Here is a 12,725-nt window from a genome sequence, read left to right on the forward strand (position 1 = left end):
CTGCATACTTGGTTATCCAGGTAAGTGTTTTCAACAGCTACAGTAAATTTGGTTAGGAAACTGGAGCGATTTTCTGAAAATACCAGCTTCTCTTCTCAGTGACTTTTCCATTGATTCTTAACAGTTTTCTTAACTCTTAATTCTGAGTCTTCTTAGGGTGTCTACAGCTGTATTCCTCACTTAGTAAAGATAGTACTGTGACAAAAATGATTCCTAAAGCTCTCCTTAAGTAGTACTTGCTACAGAGTGCTCAGGCTTCTTCCTACAGCTCATATTTACTTAAGCCACATCCAGCATCATTGTGATCTGTGCTGAAAACATGTTTTTTGTGCATAGTACAGGTGGCAGCTCATGCACTGGAGCATTGGAGTGTGTGTTTTCTAGCCAATGTGATCTTTATTACAGAATGGGACCCTCCTGCATGCAACTTGGAGGGCTCTCCTCAATCTGTTTTATTCAGTGGCTTCCTTTCAGGTAACACAGGCTGGGTGGTTGGAATACACTGTGGGAGAATCTGCCTAGTACCATTAGGGGAAAATGCCAAAACTCCTGCATAAGTCAGAGCAGGATGATTTAAGCATATGCCACAACAATGACAACATCTGTCAGCTGGTTCTGTGTCCAGTGGCACAGAACACAAAGGGCACAAGCGTGTTCATCCGCATCTCCTGTGTGCGGATCCTGCTGGTTGTGCTGGAAGCGCTGGTTCTGGATGTGCATACTCAACTGGGGGGAAAAGCCAAGCTGACCTTGCTCTGAGGGTAACTAGGAGGCTGGCTGATTTATTTCACTGGCTTAGGCCAGGGCACATCCATTGCCTCACTCACTGTAACTGCAGCCTGCCAGCGTTCATGCATTACTGGTAGAGTGCGTGTTCTGACTGAAGGCTGACAACACGTGTATGGCTGCCTACTGTGCAGAATGACTCAAGTGAAGCAAGTAGGACATAAAAACTATATAAAGGCTAAATAGACATGGATATGTCATTCTTCATCTTTGTGGTAGCCACGCTGGGCCGTGGCAGGAGGAAGGGCTGATACGGCAGTGGCTTGAGGGCTTCAATGGTGGCTGAGTTAGTTCCAGAATTTGACAAAAGGTTGAGTGATCCTAAAAATGCTGTCTGCTTTGTGTTTATTTTTCCATCCTTAAAGCTGCCCTGGGTAACACACTTAAGATAGTTGCTTTCTTGCAAGAATATGGCTTGGCAAAAGCCAGGGCTGTTCTGAATATTCAGCAGCGTGGATGTTGTTCAGATGTGTTCCTCAGCTCTGAGACTGCTCAAGCTGAGTCCCTCTATGAAAGCACAAGACTGCTGCAGCTTAGTGCTCTAAGATTCATGTGAGAATGCTTTAGAGGGGAAAATGCTGTCAGTGATTGGATCCCTCTTTATCTTCTAATCCCACTTTAAGCTTTTAGTAAACTTGTTCTCAGTAGCGTACTGGCAGAGGAAATGATTCTCGATAAACCAAACGGTTTTTGCTTGGTCGCTGGCCTTTGCATGTACACTGGCTTCCTGCTTTATCTGATGATGTGTCCCATTAGTCCACAATATATTCAAGAGATTAAAGCATTCTGCCAAGATAGAATAATAACTTTGATTACTTTTTTCCTTGAATGTGATAAGAACAGAACACTAACAGGAAAAATGGTTCTAATTGCTATGGTATCATTTATCTGAATGTCTTTTAGATGCTCACTGTGGGTACAGGAAATGTCAGAGGAGACTTACCTACAGCTGTTATGACATATACTGAAAGGAATGGTTAGTGGATGAAAAAGGATTAATGTTTATGCATATGTTAACTCTACATTTAAGGAGGGGTTTGTTTTGAAAATGCTACTTCATAAGTGATTTAAATTCCAATGTGAATGCATCAAGAATGACAGAGGTTCATGGGCAGTAGTCTCAAAAGAGATGCATAAGAACTTTTAGTGCCTGGTGCTTTATCAAGGCAGCTCTGTAAATACTAATCTAAGGGTTCTTTTTAACATTATGGTGAGTTGACTTTGGATGGTGAATGCATTTTGGGGCAGGAAGATGTAAATGGGGAACATGAAGCACAGCTGAATGGAAGCATCCCTATGAATTTTAGAAAATGCAGTGCAGAGTAGAGCACTGAGGTTTTGGTAGCTGTAAAAACATTTGAGGCTGAACTGCACTAATCCTCAGTTATTCCTTTGCTGCTCCTTATATCCCATACCACACAGGTCCATCCATGCTGCCAAAGGACAGCCTGGGAGAAGAGAGATAAGTGATATCTGGCAATTTCCTGATACCAGCCAAGAAATGGAAAGGAGAGCTGCTTCCCAAGCAGAGATCATGTGGAGGAATTGCATACCCAGAGTGGGTCACGTGGTTATTAGAGGATGAATTTCTGCTTGGACTGTTGCAGGAGAAGGGCTGGTCAGCTGGAGTGGGGCAGTAGGGAAAAGATTAGGGTTAGCAATAAGAACTACTTTAACTTATTGATATTTGAAGTATTGATATTTACATATTGATAATGTATAGAGCAATTGAGCTATTTCTATTACCCTAAAGCTGATTTATATATAACTCTAAAAGTTCAAATTCGTGGGTCTCTATTTGGCTTGTTCTATTTTAGGAAGAGAATCCATTTGTAAAAATCTTGCTTTGCTATCCTAAAGTCCTGCCAAAAGTTTATTTAAAGAGCAAAACTTGGCAGAGACTGCTCTTTTATCTGCAGATTTGCATTGAGTCCTCCATGCTCTGTTGTGGTTAAGTGCTCTTATGGCTATTCAGTTTCTGGTGATTTCTGCTATTCTCTTGCTCTTCCTTTCTCTGTCTATATTCAGTCAGACTCCAAGGCAAGTGGGGCTGAGGACAACTGTTCACATGTAGCTGCAGAGGTCAGCCAAGGGACAGTGGTTTACTATTGAGCTGCTCCTCGTGGTAGCAGCTATCCAAGTCAGCAAGGTGGAAAAGCACCACTGGGGATTTCTAGCAACAATGCACTGCAGTGGGTCTGAGCTGCAGCACAGCACAGTAATTTGGTATTGGTATCTGCAGGTCTGCAGATTTCCTGATGGCCTGACCCTGTTCTGAAAAGGACCATTAGGCAAGTGCTGCCAGAACAGCACTTCTGAGCAGCACTTGAGGATCTGAAGAGCGTGGTGCTCTTTCATTGTGAGGATTAGAGAGAGCTGCTCTGATTTCCGCAATTAAAAGGCGTTCTGAAATTGTGCTGCTCATGCTCAGTCCGTGGCTTTGTAGGCTTATTAGTGTAAGAGATAATGGGGATGCCTTTAGTGCTGGCTAAGCAGGCAGAATGTGTGCTGGGGATGTGCTCTTTCCCTGGCAAGGTGGTGAGAATTGGTAATCACAGCCTAGAAGGAGCTGAGGACTCTCAGGTCTTACCAGGTCAAGGGAACTTGATTTTCTAGCAGCATTTGGTCCATTAAACAGAACTACAAATACACCTGAGTGTCTACTGCTTCTAAACTAAGGAAAAGTTGCTCTCACATCTCTCTCGTAGAGCTTGGACAAAACTGAGTTTTTCACTTTAGATAACAAATTTTATTTGTATTTGGCCAAAAATTACAGTATGCTTTATAGGAGGAAAAAATATCCAGCATGTTCCTGTGTTTGTTTAATAGTTTTTAAGTTAAATGTAGCAATTAAAAACTGGTGAGATTTTGTGTAAAACACCTTTCTAATCCATATAATTTTAAGAAAGGAAAAAACAAAGCAATGAAGATATCTTTTGGCTTAATTCGGAAAATAATACTGAGCTTTTGGTGTAATTTTTTCATTCTTTTATTTGTAATGGATTTGCACTTTCTGAATTAAAGTTTCTCTGAAGGGCAAGTAAAGTTTCTCTGAAGACAATATCTTGAGCGCTGTGGCCTTGATATTTGGTAATCACAACATTTCCTCAATATTTTCCTCATTTTGTTAGGAATAAGATGTTTTCCTGCATACAAGGAGCGTTTCCAAGTGATCTGTTGTCTTGAAGATGTTCCTAGTCAGATACTCTGTGGAGGCAGTGGCTTGTTTTGGATGAAGGAAATGATGTGTTCATAGGCTCTATCTTTTTTCCAAATATTTTTTACTTTGTGGAACATTTTATTAATAGCCATCAAATAATGATGGCATGTACTCCACAGTGCTTTAATTGCCCATTCTGGAGCGTTAGTTGTCAAATACACCATGTTGTTTCAAATACACTATGATGTTCAGGAGAGGGAGCTACCAAGCCTTTGTACTCCAGTTCATATTGACAAGCTAAGCAAAGCCTCGTTTCATTTTTAAACTCTGATGGAAGGTGGGGGGCTCAGCACAGAAATGCATTCATGACATCCTCATCCAGCTGCTTGCTCTGCTTTAGGGATCTTGACTTTCTGGACATAAAGTTAACCAGGGCAGGGGAGTGGGGGAGAGAAGCAGCTTGGTCAGAAAAAGTCTATAAGAGCTAAACACACCTTGTTATTAGAACTTAAAATAGCTGGAACCAGTCTTTATAGTGACTTGAAAATTGAAATATCAGCTGCTGTCAGCCTGGGTTTGAGAGGCAGCTCTCCATGCTGTTTAGTTCCTTGTTTTTGCTGCCATTCTAATGACAGAGTGGCTGGAGCCACACAGCCACTGCCAGCCTTGTCCGATGAGCTTTTCTGTGCCATCCAGGCTGAGCCAGAGCTATGGAAAGAGCCTGGGGCTACTTACGTAATTCAGTTATGTTGCTGTGACATTATCATTTTCAGCTATAATTTGATTTATTGCTCCTTTAAGCATTATCCTTTTCCTCTCCATACTACAAAGATAATAGCAACTGCCCTCTTTCTTTCTGCTATTTTTTGTAGACATTGATACGTAGTTGTTTATGTTTCATCAGACTATTTAGTTGGAAAAGTTTAATTTTTGAAAAATAGATTTTATTTAACATTGAAAGCCACAAATACAGCAAGGAAAGGCATCTCTATAACTTCCTAGGGAAGATGCTTACTAATTACTACTTTTATCAAGTCCTCCAAGACTACAAATAGGAATGAAAACCTGCAGAATAATGATGAGGTTGCTGAACAATTCACCAGTCCTGGAATTCTCAGTTGTTTCCAGAATAATACATTTGGCTGGTTTGAAGAGCTGGGTTGAGTGCCAGTGAATTTCATATGAGACCCTGAGCAAGCAAGTGATGTTAGGTAAGCTGTGCAAATTATTTAAAAGTTGCCTCAAGAGATCCTAGCACTAATTTAATAAAACAGGAGCAATGCAGGAATACATGTCAAAGCTGTAAATCATGCACAAGCAATGGAGGGATGAAATTACTCTGCCCACTTCAGCCAGTATCCATGTAAATTATCAAAATCCTCAGGCACTCTTCCCAGCAGACCTGAAGGAGGAATCACAAGCTGCTGGCACGTACCCAGATGCCAGTGGCACCTTGTGGCATTCATCTCCATCTTTCTGTGCCCACTCCTGTGCAGATGTGACCTCTGAGCTGGCCACTCTTGCCTTCCTGCACAGAGCAACAGCTGCTTCTGGTGCACAGCTGCCCTGGGGATGATGCAGGCCTGAAATGGGTCACAGGAGCCACATGGTGCAAGTGCCTCTTTCTGTCATTTCACTGCAGGGAACCCCAGGTGACCCCCTCAGCTGTGCCAAGTGAGGCACTGTGAGTCACATCCCTGCTGCTTTTACAGGTTAAAGGGCTGGAATTTGGAGCAGCCTGGGAAAGTAAGGGCTGATGGAGGAGCAAGAGCCTGGAGGTTGAACACTGCAGTGGTTACTGGAAGGAGCACTTCCTGTCAGTGGTCTCCAGAGCAGCACTGGGGAGCATTCCAAGGCATCCTGTGCTGTTTGTGGGGAGCTGGGGACTCATAGGATGCTATTTGTAGACACCAGAGCCTGAAGTCTAATCCCACTGGTCATAAAGCTTGGGCTGCAGCCCAGAGATGGGTTTGCCTGGCTGGCAAGAGACACTGAAGAGTAGGATTCAAAACACTGATGTGAAGAGCAGGGATCTGGTTAAGAGACTGCCAGCAAGGGATGCTGGTGCTTGGTGAAAGAGGCAAAGAGGTCAAGTCCCAAATCCTCCCACTGCTCTGCTGCATTTTAGCTATTAATGTAGTAGTTAAGAGTTGCACATGAAAGGAGAGGCTCATTTTCTGACAAACCTGGGTGAGTTCAGGCAGACACCTCTCACTCATGGCTGGGCTGCATGCTGGGCTGGGCAGGGTTGCAGTGCAGCAGAAACCCTGAGAGAGCATCCCCCTCTCACCTTTGGTCTCTGCTGGGGCCTCTCTGGGATGACTAAAGTTTCCCATGGAGCACCAGAGGGCTTTCTAGCCCCCAGGGAAGCAAGACTGGCCTCCAGATAACTAATCAAGATACATGAATTAAAGAGAAGGAAAGAGACTTAGGAGGGAGTACAACTCTGTGTGTAACAGAACTCAGGTCTAAGATCACTGTCACCCTGGTCTTCATCTTCCTGGCCAAGTGCTCTGGGACTCCTTGGGGCTCAGAGCTTGTCCTGAGATCAGCTTGGATGAGGAGAAGGCTTTGAACCAGAGTCCCTGTCCCAGGTGGGAAGATTTGAGCCTAATGGGCCGGAGGAGACTTTTAAACAGATGAGTCAGATCTGAGAGGGAAATGTCAGAAGTGGTCTGGGCTATAAACAGGGTGCTGGGAAAGCCAGCCTAGATTAGAAAGCAGCTTTCTGCAGAGCTTTGCAATGCTGGAAGGAGATGTACTTTGTGTGATTAAACTGGGATATCCCAAGGAATGTTGCTCTCCCCCTGCCCCTGTACTTCCCAAAGGGCTCACTGTGCTAGTGTTGGATCCTCCTCATTTCCAAGGCATGTTCTGGGTATGTCACAGTACCATGGGCATACCAAGGTCTGAGGATGAGAAGTGGTGCCAATAGTTGAACACATTTAAATGGAAAAGAAAGTGGAAGAGCTGGATCTGTAGTGCTGAATAGAGTGAGGTGCTCCTCATCCTCACTGGAGATGAAGCCCCAGGTGTTGTGTAGAGGTGAAGTTTTTATTCCCTTGGACATGTAGAAAATTCTAGACTCTCTTTGAAAATGCAGAGTTGGAAACACAGGATATAAATTCCCACCCATGAGGTGGTCATCAATTGTGCTGTACAGTGAAGATATTAATTTGTTACCTCTTAGTTTTGGTTTCTTTGAAGGAGATCTACTTCAAGGTTAAGTGGGAAATAATGTAACAATTGCTACAGAAGGCAATATTTCCTTTCCATGTGGTAAATCCAACAAAATAGATTATGGGAATTATGCAACTTGCTGTCACCAAGGCATCTTAGATATTTTGTAAATGTTTCCATATGCCAGATCCTTTAGGTGGAACAAGCAAAAAACTTGATTTTACCTTTGCTCTGTGGGAAAAAAAACCTAATTACTAACAGATACATGATGCAAAGAAAAATATTTTATTTCTCTTAGAGACATTGTAATAATATCCAGACAGTAATAAACCAAGATTTAATTCTCCAGCTTTTAAAATTGTCTCATATGAGAGTAGGAAGATGGCTTCATAGTTAAACGTGGAACTCTAAGGGATGTGAATGTGAATGGCAGGGTCTGCTGCAGGCTATCTCTGACCTCAGATAAGTAATTTAATCTCAGTGTTACTCCTGTTTGCCTGTAGAAAATGATGATAATATCCTCTTTTCATCAGTTCTCCCTTTGGTTTGCTTAGATTGCAATCTATTCAGGTCAAAGATTTAGCCTTATCTTGTTTATATGGACCAATTTCACTGAGGGCCTTGAGGATTGATCTACAGATAATTCTATTTTCTAATAGTGTTATCTGGAAAATATCTAAAATTAATCTATGAATCCAGTAAAATCACACTGAATAACAATTGCTCCTCAGATGCTTAAAACTTGTACTAAATTGCAGAATGGCAATATTATATCTAGATGACTGGAACAACAGCATAAATCTGCCATAGGAAGGTCCCCAGTGCTGGCACAGTCTGAATATTTTATGCTAAAGTGCTGTTCTTAATCTGAGATGGCTGGTATTTACATAATGTCATAAAAGCTTGTAAAGGAGAAAAAGTAAGTTCTGCAGAAGTCAGGCAGTAGCAATTCCCCTTATTACCAGTTGCAACAGATCTATTGGGCAAGAAAAAGTGCTAAAGATAAGCACCAGTGAAAATTAAGACAGTAAATCTTTCTTTTCCATTAGCTTCTGAGGCAAAACTGAGGAGGAATGAGAACAACTTGAGAACAACATGCAAAATGAAAGTCCAGAGTGACTTGTGTGAATGCATTGGCTTTCCTCTCTAAAGAGAAGAATTGAAATTGTTCCATCTAGAGGCCTTGAGAAACTGGGAAGCACAGAATTAAGCAATGGTTAATGAAGATGTGAATAACCAAAACATTCCATAAAGCTGTTCAGATAAATGACATCAAGGATCCAGACTTTGGTCCAAACCTCTGAATTCTGACTGCCCTGCTCATGGGAGCTGCCAGTTCCTCCTGGTGGGCTGAGTCCTTCCCTCACCCGTCAGCATGGCTTCAGGTGTCCCTCCTGGGTGGCACAGAGGAGCTGGGACAAGGCTGCACAATCTGTGCCTGAGTGCTTATCCAGGTGTTGGGTGACAGCATTTGAAACCCCTCTGGAGTCCCTGGCAATGGAGAGAATGATGTTTCCAGGCAGCCACCCACGTGTCCTGTTTCAGACTAACTCCGCGTTTCTCTTCCCTGACCGGGAAGGATCAAGCGTGTCTGAAATAACTTCTCTTCCCCTCTGCAGGGTAAGTGTGGCACCAGTGGATACCCAGGGGCTAGACCAGCTCCAGGCTCTTCTGCTGTGACATTCAGGGCAGCACAAAGTCCAGCCTGTGGCTTGGGCTGGTGCCTGCCTTGACTGACTGCCTCAGTAATTCCTCCTTTGCTTTTCCTGCAGGAGCATTCCCAGCCTTCCACTCCTGCCATGGCCCAGGACTCCCTGTCTGTTTGTGGGAAAGGCAAGGGGGATCTTAGCTCTGGGAAACTGGGCTGAGTCCTGGACACTGTGAAAGCCCTGGTTTGGGTTTACATGGCAAATAAACCCTTATCTGCACTGGAAAGTTCTAGGCAGAAACATACACAGGGATGAAGGCTGAGACTTCATTGCTAGCTTTTCTCAGGAGCCCTTCCTCATATAGTGAAAGGAAGGGGAATTAGAAATAAATAAAATAATTAAAAAAAAATAAAAAAAGAGGAAACCACAGAATGTTCTGAGTTGGGAGGGACCCACAAGGATCATCAAGACCAACTCCAAAGTGCATGGCCCATACAAGGATCAAACCCACAACCTTGGCATTATTAGCATCATGTTCTGAACAGCAGAGCTAATCTCATATAATGATAATGGATAATATAAGTCATAAATATAAGTCATAATATAAGCCATATAGTCATATATGACTATAATGGGTAAATGTGCCCAGTCTCTGCTTTCCCTTCCTTTCAGATGTGGTCTTTTTCCAAGGCAATATACATTATAATAATGTCTAATCTCAAAATTCTTGCTTTATCACAGATAGAAGTGAGTGTTCCAGTCTTGCTGCCTTTTGACCACTTGCAAAAACTTCAGCTCCTCTGTGACATGCTTGCTCAGGAGAGGTCCCAGTAGTGACATCCTGGGCTGGAGGTGGTGTTTCTTAAAACCTTCACTGCTTTTAACAAGGACTACTGCCTCCTTGCTTGTGTAAGGACACATCTGTGTGGGCAGAGTCACAAGAGAGGGGTCTAAGGTGGAGAGAACTTCAAAGTTTCAAACTGCACACTTCACTGAAATATATCATTCAGTTATGAGAATTGTGTACAAATTCTTGTTGCATTGTATAATTTCTGCAGATGATCTCCTGTAGTTCATCACTGAATGTCTTAATTATTTTTCTTAATTAAAAAACAAACAAACAAAACCCCCTTTTTTGGTTCTCTCACTTTCCTAGAGTTTGCCAATTGTGTGTAATTTGACTTAGATATCATGTTCCCCGTTTCTTGCTGGATGGAACATGCCTGAGTTAGGAATCGTGCGAATGGGAATGTGAACAATTCTTGTTTCAGGGTGTAAGATTAAATGGAATAACACCCAATTTCTTCACATGTGGCAATGCTTGTTGTGCCTAATGGCTATAGATTTATACCTATGGTCCTACAGCTGATGTCCTGCTGCTCCCAGCACCAGTTTACTCATCTTAAATGCTCTTGGTTACCCACAGTGGTTTGGAGAGGCTGTAAAACAGCATAAAACTTACAAAGACTGAGCCTTCCTAAGGAAAATAAACATGTACTCTTCAATTTATGTGACAGCTAATGTTTTTTCTACTTTGTCTCCTGTTTTTTTCAAGAGCCAGAAACCTTACATTTTTCCCTGAATAGCCTCTAATTAATGCACCTTACATCTCTTCTTCATCTAGTATCTACACATGAGCTCTGTTTTTCATGTCAACAACTGAGCTTCTCATTCATGTCATGTGTAAACACATGCAGCTTGAATCTCTGGTGTTTTCATCAGCAGCTTACACTACACTGTGCCCTTTCCTAATATCCTTAATCTGGGCTTCTGGAAAATAAAATAGTGACCTACTTTATTTTCTGCCTTCAGAGGAAAAACAAAGTGCATGTGGTGGAGCAGCAGCTGCTGCTTCCTGACAGGGAGTGTAGAGCTGTAGTGCCCCTGATCCAGAGCTTTGCTAAATTCCTGTTCTCACATCCTCCTCTCCCTGCCCCCTGAGTGTGGGCATTGGCTGCAATCTTATCTCTGCTGCTCGGGGGCCATCACTCAGGTCTGGACAAACCAGAAGGGATTGCTTCCACATGAGGATGGGTTAATCACAGGGAAAGTGGACTCATGGCCTGCAGTCCCTCTCTGCAGTGATGACTCCTGCTCACAAAGCTGGAAACATGCCCACAGCTCATGAATGTGTGCTGTGTATCATGCTCCTGCTCTCTGACCTCTGCCTGTGCCACCAGTTATTTGGAAAACACTGGAATAGGGACCAGTGCACTGCTTTCACTTTGCAATATGGGGGGAGGGGGCCTCTTTCACGTGGTTTCCTGCCTCCCTTTCTGCAGTGGGTGATGGTGTCAGTGTTGACTCATCACCTGCTTGCTTCACAGACCTCTTCCAGTGTCTCCAGAAGCTCCAGTGCCTCACAGGGCTGTCATACAGTGATGAAAGCTAGGCACCAAAATAGAAAATCAATAGTATGCAAGCAGTCTCCTCCCACATGTGCTTTTGAAAATCTCCCCCACAACCTTTTGCATCAACACTAACCAGATTTCAACTATAAATCTGCTGCACTTAATCTCTCTAAGTACCTCTCCAGCACTCGTCTCTCATCCCCAACTTAAGCTCCCTTATTGACAGATGCACACACACACAAACAACTTATTTTTCCCCCCTCTCAATCCTCCATTGTTCAAAACCAACACAAGACAACAGCTCTGGCAAGGCTGTGTCTGTCCTGTTTGCACTCAAAGTAGTGACCAGTTCAAAATGGGAGGAGGGAGCTTTGCTCTGGCCTGGCTTTTGTGGAGCTCCTTGTGAGACGCAGCCAGTCAACCCCTGGTCTCAGATTTGGGGACTTCTGTGCCCATCTCCAGGTTTCCTGCAAAGCCACAGCATATTATCTGCACAATTGCACAGTAGTGGCTGGATGTTTTACCCTTGGCTGGCTTCCATGCTGTCTTCAAGTTATTGTTCCAAAACTGCCTGATGCAACATCAAAGCAGCAGCCCAGACAAAGCACATTCAGGCTGGGAGCTGGGGTGGAAAGAGGGAAACTTTGCAGCAGAGCAGTCATGCAGGCTGGTTTTACTTTGGCATCAGTGGGAGTGAACGGCAGGCAGGAGAGCTGCTGGTGAAATAAATGGTGGAAGAAATTTAATAGGTGGGAGCTAGGCTAGAGGGAAAATGCAACCCATCCCAGAATGCTAGTTTGGTTTTTTTGGGGGTTTGGTTTGTTTTGGTTTTTTGTTTATTTGTTTGTTTTGGTTTTTTGGTACATATTGATTGGAAGTGTTGGAATACTTGGGCTAGGGCAACAGCATGAAGAGTTAACATAGTGTCTGAGATAAACATTGGCTTTTTCTTGTAGCAAAAAGAGATGACTAAGCTGAGAATTCTAACAAGAGCTGATCTCCATTTCAGATCTTGTTTAAGAGATTAATTATGGAATATTGTAGACCTAATTAAACATGAAATCAAGGGCAAATAGGCATAGCCTTACACCAACTAACAGAAATACCAAAATTCTGCTGAAACAGACTGAATTTCTGTACTTGGAAAGCAAGAAACTGCCACAGCCTCTTACAGTTCTCAGATAAAAACAATAACAGCAAGAAAAAAGGTCTTGATACATTAATTGACAAATTTTATATTGAAGAAAGACTGATGACTTTCTACAAGCACAATTGCAGTAAGTTTTGTAGGTACTAGGTGGTCTACTGCTAATTATTTTCCACTTTCATAGCATCATAAATTTAGGGAATCTAAATTAACATTAAAATATTATTTCATCGTATTACTAATCTGTTGAATAGCTGGAGAAACAGAATCCTAATTACTAAAATGATGTGCCTGTGTTCTCCTACAAAACTGGTGAAAGGAAAAGCAATGTAAATTGAGAGTCCTGACATTAAGCAGTTGAGTCAAGATTTAAGGATTTGAGGAATTTATTTGTAAACATACCAAAAAAACCCACCCTGGAGGAAGTGCAATCACAAATTTAACTAATTGAG

Source organism: Agelaius phoeniceus, chromosome 2 (genome assembly GCF_051311805.1).
Source record: "Agelaius phoeniceus isolate bAgePho1 chromosome 2, bAgePho1.hap1, whole genome shotgun sequence".
In the NCBI taxonomy this organism is placed as follows: domain Eukaryota; kingdom Metazoa; phylum Chordata; class Aves; order Passeriformes; family Icteridae; genus Agelaius; species Agelaius phoeniceus.